The sequence below is a fragment of the Kogia breviceps genome, chromosome 4, assembly GCF_026419965.1.
Source record: "Kogia breviceps isolate mKogBre1 chromosome 4, mKogBre1 haplotype 1, whole genome shotgun sequence".
In the NCBI taxonomy this organism is placed as follows: domain Eukaryota; kingdom Metazoa; phylum Chordata; class Mammalia; order Artiodactyla; family Physeteridae; genus Kogia; species Kogia breviceps.
Genome location: NC_081313.1, coordinates 13,263,337 through 13,274,465, shown reverse-complemented (window position 1 = coordinate 13,274,465; position 11,129 = coordinate 13,263,337). Strand labels below are relative to the sequence as shown.

General features: G+C 39.3%; 1 pseudogene; it reads right to left on the bottom strand.

Annotated features, from left to right (window-relative positions):
* Positions 1-223: 223 nt before the first annotated feature.
* On the bottom strand, positions 224-10,716 carry LOC131755428 (calcyclin-binding protein-like; annotated as a pseudogene).
* Between the last annotated feature and the right edge of the window lie 413 nt (positions 10,717-11,129).

Sequence of the window (11,129 nt, the reverse complement as noted above, 5' to 3'; positions counted from 1 at the left end):
GCCTTTTCATTAGGCTTCTTTACATTGCTTCTTCACATTTCACACTAGAATACAACATTACCCTTTTCTTGAATAAAATGACCCAGTTACTAAGGAAACCATCTTTGGAGGGAGTGTTTAATAAGCATATTTTACTTAAATGAATCATCCAGTAGGAAATGGAGAATTCATTGCCTTTACTTAGACTGTGTAAGTAGTTATACGTCAAATTTATGTGTGCAGCTCACCAACATTTCCTTATTGGAAACATCAATATTTCCACATCACAGTTCCCCAAAAGACTTTAAAGTCTCAGAATTCTGTATCTCCTTTGGCTTGCTTCTCTCTTGATTCCACCCAGGCTTTATTAATGGTTCGCTTCATATCATCACCTCCATCTTCATAAATTTTCTTTAGAACATTCATTAATCCCTCACCAGGATCTGTTTCAGTGTTGTAGGAGGGCTCTTCTTTCTCTTTGCATTCTTTTTCAACCTGAGTCAGGTAGACCCACCGTGTGTTTTCCGCTTTCTTCCTGCATAAGATAAGAATTGTATCTGTCTTGATCTTTTTTGAACTGCCTTCCACAGAGATGGGTTACAAGAGATTGTTTGCAATCATGGAGAAACTCTTCCCATTTAGATTCTTTACCAAAAGATCAAATGACCTCTCTGTGAAATGCACCTGCACATTCTCAGCGGGGACTTGATGAACTCCAGTTAAGGTCATGTAGATTTTCACAAACTTATCTAACTGATCCCATGCATAATTGCTGATTTTCACTGTATATCTGTCGTAATAGGAGGAACCACTGCGGCAGAATTTTCACTTTCCGGAAGTTCTGCTTTCCTCTGTGATTTCTGCTGCATCTTGTTCTTGATTTCTGTCTTAATCTTGGATTTTTCAGCTGTCAGGGCATCACGTACTCTTTTTCTAGTGGCTTTTTCCAGCAGCACCTTCACCTCTTCTAGATCTTTCTGTAGCTCCCTCCACAGCTGAAGCCATGGTCGGGCTGCGTCAGGCAAGGCCCGAGCTGCAGCGGCGCAGGGGCGAGAAGAAGAAACGCCGCACGGACCACGCTCACCCCGAGCGCAGGCCACACCGGCACCAGTCCGAGTGGCCGCGTTCTTCGGGCTCCAGAAAGGCTAATTTTGAAGATGGATGTTGCTAGCTGTCCAGGTCTCATGCAGAGAGTCTCCTAGACCAGGCTGGGAGAACACCAAGGTCTGCAGAGCATCACCCAAAGCAGCAGGCCACTCATATGCTTTATTTATTTTTTTTTTTTTTGCGGTACGCGGGCCTCTCGCTGCTGTGGCCTCTCCCGTTGCGGAGCACAGGCTCCGGACGCACAGGCCCAGCGGCCATGGCTCACGGGCCCAGCCGCTCCGCGGCACGTGGGATCTTCCCGGACCGGGGCGTGAACCTGTGTCCCCTGCATCGGCAGGCGGACTCTCAACCACTGTGCCACCAGGGAAGCCCCATATGCTTTTGATATTGCAAAATTGTTCCTAGTTACTCTGTACATTTTGCCTTTAAATTGCTTTCATTGTTTTATGCGGTCTGCAGTACACACCTCATTTCTTTCAGCTGCAGTCATAATATTTCCAGCAGTTAGCTCATTCAACAGAAGTTCCTTGTATTTTTTATCCAAGGAGTCAACATTATGTTAGGGAGTGGAGGTTAAGGGTTGGAATACATTGCCCTGAGGTGAGAGGCAACTAACCTCATAAAATGTGTTGTTACCCAAAGGGAGAATATTCTTTAATCACCAAAGTGATGCTAAGAAAGTCTCAAAATTCCCTTTGACATTTTGCCGAGATTACACGGGAACTGGTTATTCATTAGACAAATTGCAATTCCCATTAACCAGCTCAGGGCAAGGTCAGGCTACCAAAAAGCAACAGTGATGCTTCTTCCCAGCGGAGGTTATGTTGCAACCTTAATCCTTTTCTCTTCCACTTGTGTGGTGAGTGGGTTGACAGGTACAGGATAGAGTTGACACTCAGAGCTGACATTCTCTTACTTTGTCACTAGCAGCAGAGGGTCCAATGTCAGGACCAAGATTCATCATCGCCGGGAGCTGTTGATTGGACTTATTACTGGTAAACTCTTCGGAACAAATTGCATAAGGACTCCTGTTGCTAGATGAACACCCGAGAGGCAGAGATTCAGGCTCATAGGGAACTTTCTTTAGATTCATTAATTCAACAAGTACTTTTGGAGGATCGACTATGTGTAGATATAAACTTGGTTCCATTGAAGGCAAAGACATCACTCCAAGACACCAGCACTAAGCGTAGACCCACCAGGAAGCACAGAAGCCCGTCTAGGACACTCTCTTTGCCAAGTCAGCTTGTCAACACTCCACAGTCTCCTTCTCAGAGCCTCTCTAGGGAGCTTTTTCCTTTGCCTGCAATAGTAGCAACTCCGTGTGATGGGGTCCTCCACCTTTAATGGGGTGTGAGGAGTTCAAGCAAGCAAGTCACACACGGTCTGCTCCCATTCATCCCCTCCTCCGTCGCCAGCAGTGACAGAAGTGGAAGCTTTGCAAACCAAGGAACCTGATTTAGGCTGAGCGTGCTACTTGGATTTGTAGTCTTACACATCTCCTTGCATGTTTCTTCTCTGTGTACTGGCCTAGAACCACTGTTTTGATGCAGAGATTCTTAACCCTGGATACACATTGTGATCACGGGGGAGAAGCTTAGAAAATACTGCTGCCTGGGCCCCTTCCCTGTGATTCTTTGTTCAGTGGGGGGCGGGGAGCGGTGCGTTTCTCCATGGAAAAATAATAAAATGTACATCAGTGTTTCTCAGCCTGGCTGTACATTAAAATCAGCTGGAGGGGGAACTCTTTTAAGTTTCTTGATATCTGAACCCCATCCCAGACCAATTAAAAATGATTCTCTAGGCTAGAGCCCCAGCATCTGTAGTTTTTAGTTCCCCAGTATATTCTAGTACATAGGTCAATATGGGGCCACTGCTGCAAATTCTATTACTTTCATGCGGATTTAGTCTATACCAGCAATCCAAAAGGCAGAAAAGGTCACTAAAAGAAGGGTCAGATTGGGATGGTTCTCTGTGCATAAGGAATCAAAAGCCAAACATTTCTTCTGGAATCCATGAGACTCTGTGTGTGTGTGTGTGTGTGTGTGTGTGTGTGTGTGTGTGTGTGTATGTATGAACATAGGCAGGACAGGTTTTGTAGAGCTGCATGAACAGGAGTAGAATGTTCATGATTAAGAAAAAATAAATCCTGTACCACAAACAGCTATTAACACCTCCTACATGTCACAGGTTGGCAGGGAAAGGTGAGTAAGAATCAATTCTTTCTCATGATTCAGAAGCTTACAATCTCAGAAGGAAATATTGCTTTGATAGGCTTCATATAGTCAGAGGGAAGCAAGAGAAAGAAAGGACCTAATTTGAGCTCACTTCCCCAAATCTGTCAAGTGTGTGACCTTGGAACAAGTTCAATACCTTTCTAAGCTTCTATTGCTCACCTGTTGAAGGTCCCTGCATCCAGCATCCTCCTCTTCTCTCCAGTTTCTTTTCTCCTAGAGAAGTTTCCTACTGTCTCTACTCCATACAATCTGCATTCATCCGTGTCCTGGGGATCTGACCTTTTCCTGAGCCTACCTCTCTCCTCCAAATGACTCACTCTGTCTTCTATGCCCTGTTGCCTAAGGACCCTGTTCTCTGAGGTCCCCAGTGACAGCTGATGAGCCATGAAATTCTCTACAGGTGAGGTGATAATGGCATATTTTGTTTCCCTCCAAAGGAGGAGCTATTGGGAGCAAAATATCCAGAAGTATATTTCCTGGGGGGGGAGATTGGTAAAAGATTTGGGGAAGAATGGTCTTCTCAGTGAAACTCCTCAACTGACCCCCAAGAGTGAGCTACTTGTTCTGCCTGGGATGTGCCTTTGTGAGAAGTCATTCCACCCAAGTTCCCTCACTCCAGGAGGCTGGATCCTGCTGCCAGGAAACAATGAGTCCTTTTTACTCTGCCAGGATTTGTTAATGTAAGAAATTTAATAAGGTTAAAACCCCAGAGTTTGATTCCTTTGAGAATAGTAACTAATTTCCAAGGAAGCCTTTTTGGACTGAATTGAATCCAGGGTGCTCTGTGAGGGAACCACAAGTTTAGAAAGAGTGAGTAATATCCTGGCTTTCTACTCAGGTGATGGAAAAATGCTACTTAGGTCAATTTGCACATCAGACCAAGGATCATGTACCACCTTGTTGATCAAACCTCCAGCAAGAAATAATGGCTCCTTTCTCTGATATATGTATCTAAATTTATTTCTGAAATTATAGAAATTTATTTCCACTTTTAGTGACCCATCACTTTTTTCCTCACATGACAGTTATTTGGGTACATATGCTATTTTTTCCAACTAGGCTGTAAACTCCTTTAAGGGAAGATCTCACTGTCCAAACAGTGCTAAGCTCAATGTTGGGACTGTATATTGACAGATCCATATGGAGGCATATAAGTGTTTATGTTTATATGTTAAAATAATGTAGGAAGATAGAAATAAATCCCAACATGTATATAATGAAAGAAAATTCATACAAAAATGAGTTGAATTTGCTTCTCTTAAATGTCATAAATTTTTAAAAATTAATTTAATTTTTAAAAATTGAAAGTATAGTTGATTTACAATGTTGTGTTAGTTTCAGGTATACAGCAAAGTGATTTAGTTTTGTGTGTATATATATATATATATATATATATGTATATATATATAAAATGTATGAATATGTTCTGTTTCAGATTCTTTTCCCTTAGAGGGTATTACAAAATACTGAGTACAGTTCCCTGTGCTATACAGTAGGTCCCTGTTGGTTATTTATTATACATATATAGTAGTGTGTATATGTTAATCCCAAAGTCCAAGTGTCATAAAATTTTAAATGACTGGTTCTTTGGGCATCTACAGCAAGACCTTCTACAGTATAAAGGAAGCTTCCGTGTTCACTGGGGCAAAAAATCAAGGTTGGCCAGGATGAGTTCTTGTCTGGAGGCTCCAGTTCTCGTCTGGAGGTCACTTTCAGTCTTATTCCTATTGATGGCCGAATTCAGTTCCTGTGGTTGCAGGATTGAGGTCCCTGTTTCCTTGATGGCTATTGGCTGGAGACCACTCTGAGCTCCTAGAGGCTGCCACATTCCTTGCCAGGTGGTCCCTTCCATTCCCGAGCCAACAATAGTATATCATATCCTTCTCATGCTTCAAATCACTGACTTCTTTGGCGTCGAGATGCAGATTTTAAGGGCTCATGTGATTAGGTCGGGTGCACCTGGATAATTCCTATTCATAAATTCAATGGTGCCATGTAAGATGAGCTAACCATGGGAAAGAGATCCATCACACTCTCAAATCCTCATGATTATACAGGGTGTGTATGCCAGGAGTCGTGCATCTTGGGAGCTACCTCAGATTTCTGCCTACCACAAAATACTCCTTCAAGAAGCTTGGCTAAGAACAGAAGAATACTGAGAGGAGGTGAGATTAAATGAGTCTTTTTAAAACCATGATCAAGAGCAAGCCTGGAACATATGTACATGCTGAGAAGAAAAGATACAAAAAAGGGATTAAAACTCCAAGAGGGTGAAAATAATTGTAAAGGGAATTGAGGATATGGCTCCTGAATATAAGATTTAACTTAAAGGAAGAACAAGCTCTTCTTGGAAAAGTTGCACCCACCCTCATGGTCTCTTGAGGATGGATGTGAGACCATGAGGGTGGATGTACATGTGGACATTTTATGTGCGGGGGCAGGAATTTCATGGAATATCTTCAGATCACCTCAAGACGTTCTCTAAGAAGTAGGAGGCCAAGGGAGGCAGAGCTAGGGACCGGGTAGATAGCACTGGAGGATTCTGAGAGAGTATTAGAAACGGAACTTGAGATGGCTCGCCCAGGGCATCCACAAGTGCCTGAAGAATTAGTAAATCCATCCAATAAGCACAGAGGACGCCTGAACTGCCTCATACCTGCTCGTGAGTGTGCACCGTGGGCATCTCTCCCCAGCTCTGAGTTCAGTGACATAATGTTAGTAGCTTGAAATTGGCCATAGTGGGGATATTTATACCTTGGAAATTTGCTAACACCGCAATTAGAGTTTTTAAACAGAGAGCTAACTTGTTAAATATTTACCAGCCCACAGTCCTGCAGGGATCGCCCTTTGGGTTCCAAAGGCATCAGCCTACATCAAATTGCTTCCGTTCATAAACTGTTAGTTCCACAAAGAGGCCATAGGAGCATCTGGATAAATGGCAAAGTGAGCATAGTTTACAAAAGGGTGCCTGAGGTTGCTAAAATATTTAGCTCTCGTACTAATTTTATGTACATCAATAATAAGGGGTAATACTGCTAAGGGAGGCTTAAGTAGCAGCTTATAAATCTCTTCTCTCCACAGAACAGTTTTTAGTCTCCAAATATGAGGATCAATTGGGATTCATGATGCTAGGAGTGTTTTCGATGTTGAAGTGAATATCGGTAGATAATAGAAAAATTTCCTTCCTTCCTTCTTTCTTTCTTCCCACCCTCCCTTCCTTCCTTATTTTCTTCCTTTTTAAAAAAACAATATTTGAGTTTTTAAGAGAAACACGTTATTGTAACTTGCCTAAGAAAATTGGGAAAAGGCAAAAGAAAACAATTGAACTGAAATGGAGACGGATGAACAGAAAAGAGAAAAAAAAAGATAAGCAAAAAAGGTATAAAGGAACTAACAGAGATATTAATATAATATCCAAAGAAGAAACACTTTCAGTGAGAAAGTTACTTAAACTCTATATTTCTTTTAATAATTTCTAAATTGTCAACAGTCTTACTAAAATCAATGAGGTGAATATACACTTTGCTTCTTTAGTTGAACGTTATACTCTCAGTACCCCCAAATATTCACGAGGCAATCTGCAGTTTGAACTATTTCTATTTCAGGAAAAGACATTGAAAAGATCTCTTGATGAGCAACAGGGCACTCTTGCCATCCCACCATGTCTTCTGTAATTCATGTTATTATCTACTTTAAACAGCCCTCAAAGGGGAGAATATTGAGTCCAGGGGAAGCCAAAGCAGGCAAAGCATTGCATAATTTTGACTTTTGTACGTTACTTTAGCCCAGTGTTATTTGTGATGAAAGAAGGCACTAGAAAGTAGATAATAAGAAAAATTTGGAATTATGATTAACGCTTAAGCTATTCAAAAGATTCAGGGTCTTTATTCTCCTCTTACCTGAGATCATTTAGTGTTCTTAAAGTCTTGCTGGAGAGGTCAACATGAGAAAAATTATTGTAACACTATAAGGATGGATTTTATGTTTTTATAAGTGTACTTCTTAGGACCAGCCCAAATTTCACTCTTAGTCCAAGCCACGCAGGAGAGAGAGAGGCTAAAGGAAAAGCCTAAATGGCAGCAGGGAAGCTAACTCTTGATTTTCCCCTGTGCCAAAGTAATTGGCCTTGGCCTTTCTTGCTCAAGGGAGTTTAGGACAGTAACTCAGAAGCAACATGAAGAATAAATTTGGATTCTGGACAGTTCCTTCACACTATCTTGTTGATGAACTATCTTCCTTTAGCTGCTTCATCAAATGCTTCACCAGTGTTCTCAAAGGTCGCCATGATTTATCACAGCTCAACAAACGTATCCACATGGGATGTTCCAGTGGTTGTATAAATTAAAGTTCATTCAGGATTCTAGATAAATTAAAATAGACTAAGACTGCCTTTTCTATAAGGCTGTGGCTCTAACAATGAGCTCTCCATGAACAACTTATTACGCCAGCCTTATGACATTTTGAAGAAATTCATGTATCACCAAGAAGGTATTCTACAATTCACTGATTCCTCAATTTGCTTTTCAAAAAAAAATCTAAGTGACTCTCTGAGCCAGAAGATTATTTAACTTCTGACATTTTAAGGTATGAAACAAATGGAATTTTAAAATTAAGTTTGAATAAACATTGATTAATATATGATACCAAAAGTTCCAAATCAAAACGATTTTAAGACAAGTGTGTGTATAAATACAAATATGTAACATAAATGTGAAAGAAATGTGCTTTACCTAAAGAAATGTTATAAAACTAAAATGAAGTAAAACACAATAGTTTTAAAGTCATTCAACAACTATAAAGAAGATAATAAAAATCATTCACAATTCTGCTACCCAGAGATTATTATCACTAAAGTCTTTCTTAAGGTATGTTGTATTAGTCAGTTGTTACAGTAGTAATACTGCTTAACGAAGAGCTACAAAATCTCAGTGGACTACAACAACAAACATTTATTTTTTCTTCATCGTGAATGTATAGATTAATAATTGTGGCTGGAATTTATCTTTCTGGGCTGAGTCAGTTTCACTTGAACTGTCTCTAGGCAAGTAGGTAAGTTCAGGTCTCATTCTGGGCTCAATGAATACCCAATGCCTCTTCCTCTCTTGATAATGGCAGAAGAAAAGGTAAGCTAAACCATGCAAGCTTAGTTAAAACTGTCTGCTCACATCACATCTGGTAGGAGTTCATTAAACTAAAGCTTCTTACATGACCAATCGGAGTCAGTGGGGGCAAGGAACACACTCCCAAGAAGGGGGAACTAGAGCAAGGCAAGGGAGGAAGAAAAAACTGTAAGCAAGTCATACACACACACATACACACACACACACACAGAGTTATATGTGTATATGCACATGTAATGTGTTTCTATGTACAACATATGTTTATATATGTAAACATGTATATATGTATATTTATGTCTGTATATAAGTATGTATGCACATTTTCAACACATGCTCACAAATAGTATCTACTTCATAGGGTGATTTGGAGATTTAAATAAATTAATACATGTAAAATTGAAAAAATTATCTCACACCCACTAAATATCCAATAAATGTTCAACATTTTAATGCAATGTTTATGTTCCTTCAAAATTTATATGTTGAAGCCCTAACCCCCAGTGTGATGATATTTGGAGGTGGATCTTGGGGGGTGGATAACTAGGTTTAGATGAGGTCATGAATGATGGGACTAGTGTCCTTATAAGAAGAGGAAGATAGACCAGAGCTGTCTCTCTCTCTCTCTCTCACCTTTTCTCTCCATCATGTGAGGACGTAGCAAGAAGGTGACCAGCTGCAAGACTAGAAGAGGGGTCTCACCAGGAACCAAGTCAGCCAGCATCTTTATCTTGGACTTCTAATCTCCAGAACTGTGAGAAATAAATGTCTATTGTTTAAGCCACACGGTTTATTGTATTTTCTTATAGCAGCTTGAGCTAAGACAAACATTGTCATATGTTTAAGAAAAGAGAATCCTAATCAATCCAGTTATTTGAACAATATTGTATTATGAGTATTTCCCAAATCATTAAAGTTACTATTTAATGTCATATATCAGTGTACAGATGTCAATTTATTTAAGCATTTCCTGTGTTTGCACATTTACATTGTTACCTTTTTTTTACTAATATAAACAAGGCTATGATGAACATCCTCATACTCTCCCACACAAGTCTTTGAACATCAGATTATCCATTCCTAAAAGAAGTTCCTAATTCAAAGGTTTGAGAAAACTTACCTTGTATCCCAGCAACAATATAAAATTTGTTTCTAAGATATTTCATTTTATTTTTTTCTGTACTATTCTAATTAATAATCTCTTCTTTTAGTTTCTTATTTTAAGAGTTACATGTGTCATTCTTAAGAAGGTCCCAGACTGTGCGGGACATGAAGAACAGGGTGTCCTATTTATTGAGGATCTGCCACTGCTAGAGACTTTCCTCGTTTGATTCTCAAACATCTGTGGACACCAACGTTCAGACAGGTTGCAGAGATTGCCTGTATTCAGTAAAAGATGGAGCTGGACTAAGACCCTGGTAGTCTGGCTCCAGATTCTATGCCTTTCCCACACCATGCAGCTTCCTTAGACATTATCTCTCAACCCTCCTCCTTATAAAGTGAAGTTATCAGCAGAACTATTTATTTCTCCTTCTCTCTTCCCTCTTCTACCTTCCCATTTCTCTCAGCTGTACTTTACCAAGGTCAAGATCGATAAGATTTACATTCTGTTTTGTAAACATTAGTAAGCATTCCATGATTAATTCACAGGTTGTGTCTAAAAATTGAAAATCAATACTTACATTATTTGATGACATTAATATTGCTCACAGTATCATCAAGTCACAGAATTGAAGTTGTAATACTGCAATCTTCAGGGCAATGAAAAAAGCATGTCAAAACAGATTCTGTTTCTTACTCTTTGGAAGTGCTCAAAATCATGCAACGTTTTGGTCAACTTTATATATTGTTCATTTCTTTCTTGTACAAGGTATTTGGTTTTGTTTTAAAAATTTTCCCAGGGTACTTTCTTTCTCTGGGAAATGCAAAATATATGCCCTCCTTACCATAGGCCTAGTATGTCCTACCTTTCTACTAAGTACATAAAATCTGTCATATGGAATCCATTAAATTTTTTTGGAAAATTACTGACTTTCTATTCTAATTTGAATTTGTTCTACAACTATCTTCCTCCCTGGAGTTTCTCACTACCTTATGTGTTTTAATCTGAACTGATAGCTCTGCATCAGACTGAGACTAAGACTGTTATTCACTGCTTTTCTGGATTAGATGAAAATTTTCATCCATGTTAACTTCTTCCTTGGTTTATACTGTTCTGCCTGAGTTCTGACCCAACTTCTAAAAAAAGTTGCACGGGAGGGAAACTCTGAGGCCATGTATGTCTGAAAATGTTTTATTAGACACTCTGACAAAGAATTCTAGTTTAAACTTTTTCTTCAATTTTATTTTTATATTATGTATATTCTTTTTTCTCTCAGGAAACTTAAGATAATTGTTTTACCCTTGTGGTACAAAATGTGGACATTTGTCACTAATTTTTCCAGCACTTGGGAGACCTTTCCAAATGTAAGACACTTGTATCCTTTCATCTTTTGGAATTTAAACATTTTTTCTTTAAAAATCCCTCACCTCTGTTTTCTACTTCCTCCCCACCTCTCTCACCTTCCTACTTTACTCATTTTTTTCTATTAATTGAATGTTGTATCAGATGACATTATTTAGATATTCTCTGAATGTTATAAATGAATAATGTTATGTTATTAATGAATAATGAACGATACTATCTTAA